Consider the following 15403-nt stretch of genomic DNA (forward strand, 5'->3'; position numbering starts at 1 on the left):
CCCAGACACGATGCTCCAGCAGCCGAGTTGGTAGCCCTGGCAGAAGCCTGCAGGGAAGCACAAGGGAACAAAGTGAATAGCTACAGGGACCTGAAGTATGCTCTTGTACCCATCTGCCACGCTACAGGACAGGACAGTTGTGGAAACAAGGGCATTTTGTGACCTCCAGAGCTCCAGCAGTGGCTGGAGAGCAAATGCTGAGCAGATCAAGGATTTGTTAGAAGCTATCAGCCTCCCAGAAAAGACCTCCCAAAAAAGCGTGATGCATCCAGCAGCGCACAGTGAAGAGCAGACTCTTCCAGCTGGCAGTGCAGATGGCAGGCAGTCAAGCTCCCATTAAAAGATGTGGTGACCGGGTCTGGAGCTCCAGACAACATCGACTCCGAGCAGGGCAGCCATTTCACAGCCCAGGTTTCAAAAAGCTTACACGAAACATCAGCTATCACCCAACAACTGCATAACCCTACCACATGTAATTGTTAGGAAAAACTGAAAAAATGAAACAGGGCCTGAACCGTTCCGTGTCTAAAATTTGTGCAGAACCCAGTCTGATATGGCCAGATGCCTCACCAGTCACTTCACTGCACAGAAGGCAGAGGCCAAACCAGAGAGTGTTAACACCAGCTGAGGTATCATTTGGGAGAAATCTGCAGGTTCTGAATGCTTACACTGCGACAAAGACCAGCTTGTTGGATGGGGATGAAAGGTTAGCTCAGTGCGGTGGAGCTCCAGAAGAAGATAAAACCCTCCCAACACCAAGCTCAGCTACAGCAAGCAGTGCTGTCAGGAGGGAAAATGCACCTCTGTGAACCAGCAGATTACGTGCAGGTGAAAACACATGAAAGGAAAAGCCAGTTAAGCCCAAGGTGGGAAAGGCTCTTTTTGGTGTCGTTAACTTTCTTTTCTGCATTATTTGTAATAGGGCAAAACACTTGGATACATGTTCACATCTCATGTGAAACTTGTCACGACAGGAGAAATCAAGGATCTGTTAAAAATTAGACTGAAAAAAAACAAAAACAAAAAATGTGTGGTTCAAGATAAGTAAAATATACTTAACAATATTACGATGAATGTCAAGACTGTATTTACTGCTAGCAGTATTATTGTTAATTCTTAGTCATCGTTGAGAATAAAGGCAAAGGGAAAGATTAATGCTACTGATTTATGGAAGCAGACAAAAACAAAAGCAACTTTCCAGTTAGGGGTGAGCTGAGACAGACTGTAAGAACAAATACAGAATAATGATTGGATTAGGTTAGGAAAACAAAAAACACCCTCCTATTATTCCATAATCAAGAGCTGACAAAGCACTGTGAAAAATGCTGTTTGAAGATGGGATATTCAATTCCAAATTGCTCATTAATCAAGCCATTTTTATAAAGCACCACTATGATATCTTTAAGAAATATTCACCCAAAGCTATAGTATCAACACATCCTATTGTAACTGTTAATTTTGTTGTAGTTCTGTTGAATTTAATGACCCTGCTGTTTCTGTGTGCTGCTTGCTCACATGTGAATATGCAGGACCCATTTTCGAAGTGCTCATGCATCAGTATTGAAGAAGATACAGGCCTGGAGCTTCCCCCACAAAGAAGTGGGGACTGCAGGGAGGAGGCGAACCGCTCTGTTCTGCCCTGCTCTGTGTGAATTGCTCTGCAGGGAAGAGCGGCCTGTTTCACCTGGAGTTTGGCACCGCTTGCTTTGTCTCTGCCAGTGCCACAATCACTGGTCCAAGCATGTTGGTGGATGCTGGAGGAGCAAACCCACGGTGTGATGAGACACCCAAAGTCCCATTTGAGCAAACTTTGGATAAACTTTAGTATCAACTTTGCAAACCTGCCTGTTTCCTCCTTGTTATGGAATGTCCCAAGTCACTTCTGTAATGCACCTCATTCAAAATCCAGTACTTAAAGAGCGTTAGCTCCAAACACGAGGCAGGTTTCAACTCTTTCTTCTTCCTAGGGCAATGAAGCCAAAATTTTCTGAAAGTGTCCTTACTATCATATCACAGTGTACTTAGTGCTAAATCTTTTAACCTCTTTTGTTTTCTGTTATAAACAGATATTAAGAGGAACTTGGATTAAAAATTACTTCGTAATTGAGAAATAATACTCCAAATACAAATATAGGCAGCAAAAATAGTCAGGAGATTTTTAACAGAACACCCTCCCCACCCTTCCAGCCGTCTCAGTGCACTGAAAAGAGAAAGAGGAGAGACTGGTGACACCCTGCTGACACCCTGCCAAAATAGTTTTGAACTAGTAGGCAGATATCCCATCCCTCAAATGTCTTAGCCTCCAAGCCGTAACACTGGGAAGTACTTCTCGCTGCTAGCAGTTTTGAAACTAGTTTCAAATAACTATTCTCTAATCAAAATTAATTATCAAATTTGCCCCAATTTCAGAATATTTTTGTGGTTTCAGTCCCTTTAACATTTATAAAATCATTCCCTGTCTTTAGTTTTACCACATTGGAAAAGTTGCTTTTTTTTTTTTCTGTTAGACAGCAAATTCTAATAGCTACCTTCCTTCTTTGTACAAAGTACAGGCACTGCTATCTGTAAAATAACATGTTTAATAACGAGAATCAATCATCCAATCCACTGCTACAATCCAGGCTTCCAAGTTTCCACACAGACTGCTTACAGTGTGTCTCTGTATAGGTTTGTATGCACAGGGGGAAGAGTAGATAACTGATATTCCATAATAGATCTCTACGTAAACCCTCTTATTTCAGGCTAAGAGTGATGTGGATTAAGCTAAGCAGAAAAAAAGCTCTCAAAACACAGAATAAGCGTGTCTTTGCAAAGGAGCTCATGCAGAATAGATATCACTACACCATTTTGCAATACCTTCTGCCTGGAGGCATTTCCTAAGCTTTCAGTTAAAAAAAAATAAAATAAAATGCTGGTAGGCCTCCCATCAAAGGTATCAAAGGAGAATACATTATAAAACATTTAGGGTGGTGTGACACATGAGACAGAAGTGGTACTTTTTCTGGTAACTAAGGGCACAGGAAACATTTGTGTGTGTTCTTGGGTGCCAGAGGATGACAAAAAGCAAAGACGGCACCTACAGGAAATCCACCCAGTGGAATGTAAGAAAAGTCCAACACGATCCCAAGTACAATGGCATGCCTTGGGCTCAACTAAAAATGTTATGGAATGTACTGAACTATCTGCTTCTTTCATTGGTTTAAGACCCTTAAAGGTACACTACCAGCAATATTCAAACCAGCAAATACACAGGTTCTCACATAATACAATTTCAGAGTTGAGTACAGTTATTTGACTTTAATTTGCTATTGTCATTCATTCCTTGCTGCTGGTAGGTCCAGGAGTAGAATAAGAACCTGAAGAAGCGAAGGGAAATTATGTTAGCCTCCCATCCTATTGAGACAATTACAGCTATAATCAATTTTGTCTTATGCTGCACGACATATTAGAAATTGTGTACATGTGCTATTGATCCCATAATAAAACACCTTGTAATGAAGCCAAACTCTTAATTTTCTGGAAGACTGGACATTTCAATATGGGTGGCAACTAAGTCTGTAACATGATTTGCTCTCCCTGGAATACCAACTTGAAGATGAACTTATTTTGACAGTACCTCCAGTTGTGATAATGCACCTGCTCAGGCAATCTGCTCGACTGTTGCTTTTGGCAAATGGAGAGTTCTGGCTTATCCTGTGGCATCACTGTCCACGACTGTGTTTTATTTTCCCAAAGGTGACAAGCAGTATTTATTTTTGCAGATAGTGTCCACAAAAAAGCCTGTACTGTGGGATCCCACTGATCAGATAAAATAGTATGTATAATAACCTGCTACCGTAATTACACTCTTTGGACAGAAGTGTGTTCCTTATTTGATGGATACCTCTGACTGCTCCTCACCTATTCAGCAAGCATATAATAAAGTGCAGAGAAATGCAGCTTCTGTATATCTGAAGGGCCAAACCACCACATCACTGCAGACAAGATGGATGATAGGCCACAGCTTGCATGAACACTTGAAACCTTGTAGAATAGTTAATTAAGACTTAACCCAAATTAGGCTTACAAACATCAACACACAGCACAGGCTGACATAAAAGTGAAAGCTAAAAAACGAAGCCTGTTGCAATTGTTGGGTTTTATTACATGCACGACATCATCAACTGCAGAGACAGAAACCTGTTAAGCTGTCACCAGTTTGGAAATCATCAGGGAAGTTTTGAATTCTACTTTGACAGAGTAAAACATTGCTCTTATAATTCAGTAAAAAGTCCAACTGACTGGACAAGCGGTAGGTAAAACTCCAAAGATCTCTTGATTTGAAATGCCTTTGATTAACTAATCTTCTGGACAAGGATACCCCCATTGTAATCACACATACTACACAGTAAAATGGTAGCACATGTTCTTAATACTGACAGTCAAAAATCTGAAATTGAATCAATGACTGACAAAATCATCACCTCCTGAATTTGTGAGGGATGATGCCAGATCTATTAGCTGCAGTATGATATAGTGCAGCCTCCTCTCCCCATATTTTTCCCCCCTTTCCCCCCCCCGGACACAAGCTTCTTTCTCTAACTTCAAGAGTACCTAGATTTCATATAACCACACAAGAACCATACAAGCCTCTTTAATTGCCTAACATGAAAGGGATTTTTGAAGGTACGGAAAATGATAACTGAGAATAAGGAAGTCAAAGTGGAACGCTCTGTCCTGGGTAACAAGCTCCACTCATTATTGTTAACAGGCAAAATCTACTTCAAGAATTACTCCAGCCTTTGAATACCACCCCCACCTTGAAGTTCCAGGGTCTTATCTGAATTTCACCTGCCACACTGCACACCTGTAGTTCAGGGCGTGCTTTTTACCAGATTAAAATCTTTCAGGCATACCGAGATTAGTGTCAGGTACATATGAACCCTGTTCAACCTCCTATTTAAGTTAAGTTTATTTCTCATAGCTGTAGGAAACAGAGCAGCTGGTGTCTGCTGTAAGATTTTGGTTGAACATGAAACTAATCATCTGTAACTGATGATTCAGACTGTCCCAAGGCAGATAAAAATAAAGTTATACATAGCTTTTGAAGTTGTTTTTCATTAATAGATCAGAACTGAGACCTTTGAAAATATTTGAGGAAAGTAGCAGAAATAATTAAAAAATGAAGTTACAGCTGAAAAAAATCACATTCGTGGATGAGAATGATAGAAGACAGAAGAGATGCGGTCCGTGAAATTTTAGCATTTACTTTTATTCAATTTTGTGCTCATCCTCATCAAATGAGGGGGATTAGTTAAACAAACAAACGTGAGATACTTATCTTCTCCTGATGCCTGTTTGACAAAGTGGTCCTAACCCCTGAAAGCCTAAGAAGGAAAGTCAGAGAGACTTCTGCGTTGCTCCTCTAGGAGCAACGACGTTCAGCCAAGCCAGATGGGGCCTTCGTGTGAGGTCCCGTGGCCTAGCCCTGTGGTAAAGGTCTCTGTGCTCTTTCAGAAACTTATAGAAAGGAAGTCCTCTCCTGCCCAGACAGTACGGAAAAAGCACTCCACAGCAAATGCTAAAGGTAACAGACCTCATTGTGGTGTAACGCCAGGTTTGGGGAGGTTTTTGGATCTGAAAAAGAGTGCGTTGCTTCTCTAAAACTACTTCATTCAAAATAATTGTAAATAAATAAAACTTACAAACTTGATGATCCAAGTAACTGGCTCTCTGTTTTTAAGCTTTATATTATGATGAACGGAAATACACCAGTTTTCTAACTACAGTTTAAACATAACTCTAAAAAACAGCCAATATTAATGCAAAATATGTATAAATAACTATCATAAACCAGTTTAACCAAAATTGTTTAAGACTTTTTGTACAACTACACCATAAGTCATTCAGTAGAAATATCTTTAATATTTCTTGTATAAAAACACAATGATTAGGAATCTAATCAAGTATTAACAAACATGTAAAGGTACAAAGGCCCTCCTGCTAGCTGAAAGAGGTAACAGACGAGACAAATGGTGCATTTATTTTTAAGTCTGTTTTGATGTATAAAGGAGATGAGAATGATTTATTGAGGAAAAGAAAAACTACAAATGTAATACAAGATTAAAACTGTCTTCTCGCAGTAACCACTGGCACCAGCTACAAAGGCATGAGTACAAAGGATGTCTTCAAGAAGCAAGGAGTCTCCTCCAGTCAAAACCCAGGCACTATTAGGAAATCAGTAAGGGGGCTGAAGAAACATGTTATTAGGCACAAAGATGTGGTTTGTCAGAATTTATTTTTATTTTTACTTCTTGACAAAGTATCTTGCAGCCAGGGATGCAGAGAATCCAGCTGTTTAATTACTTAATGTTTATTAAAGCATTTACACACAGCTCATGCATCAAGACATACAACTATCAGCAATACTACCACCACTGTGAGGTCTGTCAGTGACGGTAACGGAGGTGCTTTGGTGGCATTTGCAACACTGACAGCAATGCCATACGCTAAACCAGCGTCACCAACCGTTTTACTAATATTTTGTTCCCCATGTGGCTGATGAATTTCCTTACTGCGGTAAGTGATTTATCTTAGGTCTTTATGATGCTGTTGACTCAAGGAAATGACATGATTAGGGTTTATATTAATCTCTGTGTTACTCTAGCAAGCTTGTATCTGTCCTACACAGTGACTAATTGGAGTCATATTCAAATGTGCAGAACGAAAACAGAACTTAAAGACTTAAAAGGCATCAGCTCAAAGCAAGAATCCAATCTTTTGCCCTGTGAGCCTGAGTACAGTTGTCTGGCCTTCCCTAATCTCTGAAGTCAGATAAATATTCTGAAATTCCATCCTCCTGGATGAATGAGCAAATAATTACTGATTTGGAACGGATCTCCTTCCAAAAGGAGACAAAGCCATGCATGTGATCATGAGTGAGGAGAATAAGCTAGTACAATCATACATATAAGCAAAAGAAACTAAAAAAGATGCCCTAACCAGTTTAATCAAGGAAGTGAAACTCTGAAGACAAGTAAGCAATTAAAACGATCTCACCAAGAGACATAAGAAATGACTGCAGGCATTCCTTGTATTTTAAGGCTTGAAGGAGAGGGTAAAAATGCAGGGTAAAGGTGGAAGTACAGGCACAAACACATAGCCCACCCAAATTGTTCCTGTATATACATACAGAGTGAAATTTACAAATACATTATTTTTTCCTTCTCCAAGTATCAGTATTTTAAGATGGTAAATAAGACAGAGTTAAAATTATTACTGTTTAATATAAGAAAACAGTACTATCCAAGCACTTCAACATTAACTCTACAGGAATTTTGTAAACCAGATATAAAATATATTTAGAAATTAAAATGTTATTAAAAATTCCTTTAGAAAATGTTTAAGTTTCATCTGACCAGAACAATAAAACTCACGAGATAATCCGGTAAGGAAAAGAATACCATCTATATAGTAAAGACTATTCCAGTTAAGAGAGGCACACTGTATATGTAATACAAATTGATATTTCAATAGAAGAATGCTTCACCTTTCTCCATTCAACTTTACCCAGTCATATTTTAAATGCCCTTGAATGTGAAATATGAAGCTAAGGTTTAAGAGAAGTCTTGCAATTTCAATTAAATAACATATTCAAGTTGCTATATCTTGAAACAAACAGATACCACAGAGGAAAGCCTAGATACTTCTACACAGATCTTCATGGCCCTTTTCGGCAACAGGTGTTAAGAGATCACTGAATAACTCCACGTGAACAGTGTCTGATTCAAGAAGAGGCACTAATGTGGGAAGCTATGAAAAGGTTGCATATAACAGTATAATTCTTATTCTTAATTTTTACTTTATTTACTTGTATTTTTGAAAAAAAAAAAATCATTTTCATGACTGCATCTGTAAGACCACTAATCTTTGAAGCAATACTGAACCAGCATTAAGCATATTACAAATAAAAACACAACACTGCAAATAATTTCACCGCCCTCCCAAAAATAAATTTGCAGGCATCCCATCTTTGTCTTACAATAGCAGTGTAACCACCACATGAAATATAAAACTACAGAGAGCTGAAACCAAAGTCAGTTTAAATTGTTAACAGAAGAAGTTAACATCTCCATCCTATGTAATAGTTCTTATATACCATCGGGATGCAGAATCCAGGCTTCTTTTTTCCTGCTAGCGATACTAATGCTCTCCACCTCACGGAAAATTTACTGTCAGGAAGCATCTTTTCTGTCGTAATGCCCTTAACAAAATACACAAAAGGCATTACAAGCTATTTACCATCCTTTCTCAGATTCTACATAGAAATTTGGGTTTCAAAAACAAAATTGCTCTCCTTTGGTGCAATGTTTATAGATGCTTTGAGTCTGTTGCACAGTTCTCATTCTCCTTGTATCTTCCCATTACAGAACATTTGTCTTTTGTATTGTAATTCAGTTGTAAACCATAAGCAGAAGAGACTTATTTTGTTACTTCTGCCTAACATGTTAGAGCCTTAATTCATATGTGGAGCTCCTACTGTAATTTAAATATAAAATACTGTAGCCTAAATCTTTTTGCAATTTAGTATTTTCTGCATGGCATGACATGTCTGACAAATTCCTACTTCGATTTATTTTTCTTTCAGATTATGTTATCAAATACACATTTCTGTTGTGAAACATACTCATTTTAATATTAATAGTATTATTAATATATATTAATAATTCCTTTGTAAAACTTGGTGCTACTGTCATAGCATACCATCATTAACAGCATCAAAATTGCTCACCATGGACAGGACCAACACTGACTTTAAAGAATTTCCTCAGAATTTCAAATTTGAGCTTAAAAAGCCCAACTGTGGAACACAGAGTTCAATCACCTGCATACTTACCACTAAATTAGCATAATCTTAAGGATACCTGCATAATAACAAGCTTTCCCTAATATACATTTTCCCTAAGGTGTAGACAGGATAGCTGAACTTCTCTCAAGTAAAAGGATACATTTCTCTTCATTTAGGTCTAACTAGATGCAAGGCTGAAGTAATCCTTTCTATATAATACTGTCACAACAATGTTGTTTCATTATTGAACATCTTCTGGAAGACCCAAGATTTCAATTGTGATGAGGACATTATACCAGATATGACCACTGTCATGAATTTCCTCTGAATTTGGGATATGTCTTACAATCTACGTAGAAGATGCTCTAATGGATGATAGAGAGTTCAAAAGCACACACTATAGCATCTTTTCTAGAATTTCTACTGGCACGTAATATTTTATTCACAGATACCAAGTTCTTCTATACTGGGTAACTCCTGAAAGGAACATCTCATCTTCTTATTTACCACTTTATATCAAAATCTCTTTATTATTTACTTGTGGCTTCTACTATTACTGCTGATAAAGCAAGAGGATTAAGCGATCTGTATGAAAAATATAAAATCAGACATGCAGGGAAAACAATTTATATTAGAACTAAATATTTCTAACTATCATCTGAGAGTTGTGAAAATAGCCACTCTGATTATATCAATAACATGGGCCAGTTTTTAAGATCTCTGTTATAACATAAGCCCAACCTCTTTGGCCTCAGATATTGTACTTGTTTTCACAGGCATAGTTTTTCTTCAAACCTTCACAATGTGTTCATATGTGTTAAAGAAACTTTAAGTCATCCTTATGCCCAATTAAATCTGCATTATTCTGAATTCAGAAACATTCTGAAATGTGTTTATTGGACAATCCTCAGAAGGCAGCCTCTAATATCTTAACTTTTTTTTTTTTTTTTTGCTTTATTTAAAACAAGGGAGACTTACCCCGGCAGAGATGAGATTATCAAAGACTCATTGTACTCCATTAGACCTGTTATCTACCGTAAAGAAAACAAAAAGCAAGGGCAACAACCTCAGTATATGCTCATTCTTACTGCCAATATTAAAAAAATACATATACACATAAGGAAGACGTTAAAGCATATAGTTTCATATATTCTCTTTTTTCTTACCTAAAAGAAACCTGTCTTTCAAACACATTGTACAACTATTAAGGAGAAAGAGACAGAACGCAGAAGTGAGTCTTGCATGTAACTGCCACTGTCTCATGAAATTCCCTAATCAGTATTGACTTATCCAACCCACAGCTTGAAAGATTGCTAATGGAAGTAATAAACAAAACAAAACATAACTTGAAATCTACACTACAAGTGAGGGAAGCTGTGAAAATACTGCCAATTATCAAACAATAAATATAGCACAATTTGTGCAGTCACTGACAGAATCAAAATAAGACAATCACTAGAACAGACAGTGTCTAGCCTAAAATATGCTTTCCTGGTAAATTAAAGATATATCACAATCATAAGCTGTAAAGTATATTACAGATACCCATTGGTTCAGAAAACAACTGTAATAGGGTATTAACCAGAAGCAAAATACTGCATGAAATCACAGTGTGTTACCCAGTTTTTAGTCAAGAAATACTTTCTACACTCTTCTACAGAGATGAGGTGGAAGAAGACATCAGAAAGGAAGCTGCCTCAAGTGGTTCAGTAATGTAACCAAATGCCCATCTGGATTTTTGCATATTAGAGGTGGAGAGATTTAACTAAGCAGGTATCTGAAGATGTGATACGGAAACGACACATATCTGCACCAGTGTATATACTTCTGTGTTAGAGAGAAATGAGAAGCAATCACTCATTTATTTATTTTTAAACCAATCATTTCCTCTCATTAGTTTGCCTACTTTAACCTGTTCTCCCAGGGGCTCCAAAAGCATATCTGCTCCAGATTCCAGTGCTTGAAGCCTTCTGCTGCCTGGCTTCTCACACGTAAGTCAAGAATGTAATTACATGACTCTAACGTTCTTGTCAACACAACTGGTTCCCATTTGTTCAAAAGCTCCATTCAAACCTCACCTTGTTTGTTTTTAACTACTTGTTATGAGACTGAGTCAACAACTAAAGCTTTCACTTCTGATGCCAACTCCCTACTTACTTGGAGAGCACTGAAGTCAATCCTGGCTTGGAACCATGTAGCTCAGGGTTTGTCTATAGAAAATCGCAACAATTCAGCTTAAACTTGTCTATGCACCAGCTTGCAAACCCCTGTGCAAAACACTTCATTTTAATTCAATGTTGGCTTAAGCTTTTTTTTTTCTTCTCTTCCACCCCCACCATTTTTTTTATTTTTTTAAGGAATTACATCAGTTGAACCTGAGTCAAAAAACAGACTGAAATACAGGTATCTATTTGGACTTTTGCACTTAAGTTTCCTTAGTTAAAAAAGCAGACTTCTGTTTTTAGCCCCCGATAATAGACTTGCCTCTTGTCACCACCTGCATCCAACACCAATGAACAGCCCCACTGTCCCCAGGCAGGTCCACACTTCTGGCTCAGCACACAGGAAAAAGAGGAAGACATGGTGAAGTAGGATGAATGGGATAAGTTAGATAATAAGCACACAGGGGAAGCTGAAGTTCCACTTTGTGTTTGATGGACGTGAAGATTTGCAATTTGGGTGTGTGGTGGAGAAAGTATATGGCTTAAGTTTAAAATGAACATAAACATCTGCAGGTGCATGTTTGGATGGGACAGGTAAGTATAAGCACTGGACTGCTTATACTAGTTTGGAACACAGGAATATGCAGCAGAAAAGCTCTGGTTTTGTGTGGTTAGGAAAAACATGACCCTGGATGCCAGAAGTTACATCTGATGACCACATACCCGTGAACTAGGTTAGGAATGCCCTGGCCATCATTTCTGCAAGGATTTCCTTTCCATGTTTTAATACACTAGCAGTTTTCTTGAACCTTTGTACCTACTCAGCTGCTATTTTCCATTCTCTGCCAAATATGTTGTCTTGCCTTTCCCTCTGCTTTTATGTTTAGCATTAGTCAATTATCTAATTTAAAGCATTTTATGGCAAGCCTCTTCATAAGCATCATATTTTGAAGGTTTAAGGGTATTTTGCAAAAGCTTGTAGAAAATGCTATACAAAATAAAATTAAATTACTTAAATTATTTAATAATGGAATAATTTAACAGTAACGTGTCAGATTTGATTTATTTAAAAAAATACAAAACCAGTTTATTTTAAAAACATTCAATATATAGGAAAAATACATAGGAAATAGACTTTTTGATTGTTTAAAATCAAACTCTGAAGGCTAGAAGTGACATGTAGAAGTTTATTTCTGTATCACTATAAGAAGCTACCTTCCATTGTATCCATGTTCATGCACAAACAAATGTTTATGTACAAGTTATACATATGCATATGTATGTGAAATCTATCAATAGGTATAGAAAGCCAATCCAAATTATCTAAATCAATACTATGAAATAGTGGAAAGAAGTGGAATAGGTGAACAAAACATACATAACACACACACACGTATCATTTCATGTGTATGTTAGATTATAGATCCAACAACATTGGGTCTACAAAAGTAGATCTATCAATGAAAGATTTAAAAGATAAAATCTTAGTATGAACTGCAGTCTTGACCTCGGGCCCCTATAGCATTTGCATATTATACATATATGAATACCCATTTTTATATATATTTTTTTTCTGTCACATGTAAAATCTATCAACAGATGCAGAAAAACAATCCAAACTACCTAACTCAACGCTGTGAGACTGTGGTAAGAAGTGGAATAGGCGAACAAAACATATTGTTACATGTATTTCAATGTTCATAGAATCTGAAACTAAGTCAACTGACAGAATTGATTTCTGTGGTTAAAAATAATAAATCAAAGTCACAATGTAGTTAAGACATAAAAATAAAGGACAAGCAGTTTTATCCCTTTCAAAAACTAAGAAAAAGTCCTGCCCTGTTGCATGCTGGCAGAAGCTCTACTGATAATAACATACTGACTTCAACTGAACATCTTTCACAGATGCATGGTCTAAATTTTTATATGACGATGAAAACACAAGTTCTACAAAAGGATCTCTTTACCAATGAGATATTTTAAAAATGAAATGTCAGAAGTGATTATCAGCTGCAATGAAGGAGGATTACCCTTGCCTTTTTGCTACTTTCCTTTATAGCCATGGCATCTTGGTGTGCTCAGAGCAGGGGCTAGAAGGAAAACTGACTGAATTACACTCTACCGTAGCTCTGCCGCTCTGCTGGACAGCTCTATACATACCTGTCACCTAATTATACAGTAATTCAGTCCCTGAGTTTGCTGATTTACCCCATGAACCTGAAATTTAACCACATGTATAAGTTCTGGTTTAGGGACTCTTGTACGTGGATGTTCAAGAGAACATGAATACAGATATCCCAGAAAAAAAATGCATGTTGGATGATCTAAGCCTACATTCGTAAACACACCATTGTTATTTTCACCTTCTCGTCACGAGGCATGCTGAGCTCAGTTCAGCAGCTGTTGTTACATCTATATCAATTTCTGAAGTCACTGAAATGCGTGTCACAGCCTGCATGCAATAGTGAACACGGTCCTTTATCAATATTAATTCTAATGAGAGACTTCCTACTTCAAGGCAGAGTAAACTGATTTTTTTAACCATTTTTTCCCCCCAGAATTATAATGTTTGCTTTGCACTATGCTGCTCCGAGTACAGGCTAGCTATTTTGAAGAAACGCACTTTAAAGTAATCCTGATCAAACAGAAACTCTTCCCAATTGCGGGCACCTTCCCTCCATCCTCCCACATACCACCCAAAAATAACCGAAATTCACACAGCAGATGCAAGACGAGGACTTTTAGAAACAGACCATCCACTGCCATCCTGGAGCATAGCTGAGACTCTAGGTTAGCTACACGGGCTCCAGTCCCTACCAAGGGACCCTTGTATGGTCAGGGGCATGTGATTATTTTCCTCCTGCTCATTTGCTCCTGTCCTGCAGGGACACAGCTCAACCTTTTGTTGGGTGAGCGCTGTGAGCACTGGGCTGCACCGGCGGAGTGCCGAAATACCACGTTAGGGACTGCTGGCGCAGGCAGGACAGCAAACAAACCCCTTACGAACCTGCACCACTCGCAGCAGAGCAAGCAGGAGGATCTCTGGGGCCCCGGGCATAGCTTCGCGTGAACGGACTGACTGTCTATAGAGGGAGAAAGCAGGGAGCCTGCAGAAAACCACCCCAAAACCACTCGGGCCAGCTCACCCCGCGGTGGCCCCGCAAGCTGCAGCGGCTATTTCCCGAGAGAGCCCGAACCGGCCGCCCTCCGTGCCGGAGGGGAGGCACCCGTGTCCCTCCCGCACTTCGCAGCGGGACCCCACCGAGCCCTGCCCGCTCGGCACGACCCCGGAGCCGGCGCCAGGAACCGCGGCCACGTCGCTACCACCCGGGGCTGCTTTCACTTCCTCGGCCAGGAGATGGCCGTGTGCCGCCACCCCAGCCCACCCCATCCCGCCCCTGGCAGCGCGGACACCTACCCACAGCATCCCACAGCCCGGCGGCAGGGGCGGGGAGCGGCCCGTGGCGGCGCGGCTCAGCGCGGCGCGTCCCGGTCCCGGTCCCGGTCCCAGCCCGGTCCTCTCCCCCCGGCGGCTGCACGCCCCGAGGTGCCGCGGCCCCGAAATGGCCGAACAAAGGCGGCCCCGCTCCGCCGCCGCCGCCGCCCCTCCGATTGGCCGCGGGGCGGGGCGAGTCCAGGCGGGCGGGGGCGGGCGGAGGCGCCGCTCGCCGGTAACCGTGGCGACGGCGGCCTCGCCTCGCCTCGCCTCGCCCGCGGCTGGGGGCGGCTGCAAGATGGCCGCCCGGCCGCGCCCGGACACGGGTGGCTCCGTGTTGAGGTGTTCTTGCCCTCACGCTAGGCTCTGGCGGGCGTGTTCCCCCCTCAGAGGCCAGCACGCGGTGTGGGGTCTCCCGAGCCGTTGCCTCCTTCGATGAGGTGCCCACCCCTCGTGCCCACATGGCCATGAAGGGGCTCTGCTCATTGAGTTGAGGAACATGGGCCCCGCTGCAAAGATGCGGCGTGATGGGTTTCATCTCAAGTCGGTGACACGGAGCCGGGGTCTTCTGGGCTTGCTCACCGGGCGAGGTGGCCACTCCACATGTGTTTGTGGCCGTGTGTAGCCCAGGGACAGTGGCCGTCTCACACAGCAATCCTGTCTCTTTGGCTGTAGGCACCGTTGAACTGTTGTCTATTAAACGTTCCCACACAATTCCGAAGGTTTGGAGAGCTTTTAGAAAAGTGGATAGTATTGCGAGCCTTGACACAAAGTGCCACTTTGTTTATGGTCCTCTCGTGTATCTCCTGCCCCAACAGTCCGTGGGGCGCAGTCCTCTCTCTGACACTCTCCTCATCAAGATGACGCTCCCTGCATGCACATACCCGTCTTGCACACCGTCATCACTTCACAGCTACCAAAATCACTCACCGGTGTCATCCATAAAGACAGCTGCTTCTCTAGGCAGCTGTGTAAGGC

The 15403-nt window shown here is 40.6% G+C and overlaps 1 protein-coding gene across 2 annotated transcripts in view; it reads right to left on the reverse strand.

Annotated features, from left to right (window-relative positions):
- TNPO1 (transportin 1) overlaps nt 1-14547 on the reverse strand; it is a 78625-nt gene extending 64078 nt beyond the window's left edge. For both annotated transcript variants that reach the window (XR_014619323.1, XM_084305765.1), the window contains exon 1: nt 14408-14547. The gene's annotated coding sequence lies outside the window, so the exon portion shown is untranslated. The remainder of the gene's footprint in view (nt 1-14407) is intronic.
- Nucleotides 14548-15403: the final 856 nt, after the last annotated feature.

Source organism: Netta rufina (assembly GCF_964035555.1).
Source record: "Netta rufina genome assembly, chromosome: Z".
Lineage (NCBI taxonomy): Eukaryota > Metazoa > Chordata > Aves > Anseriformes > Anatidae > Netta > Netta rufina.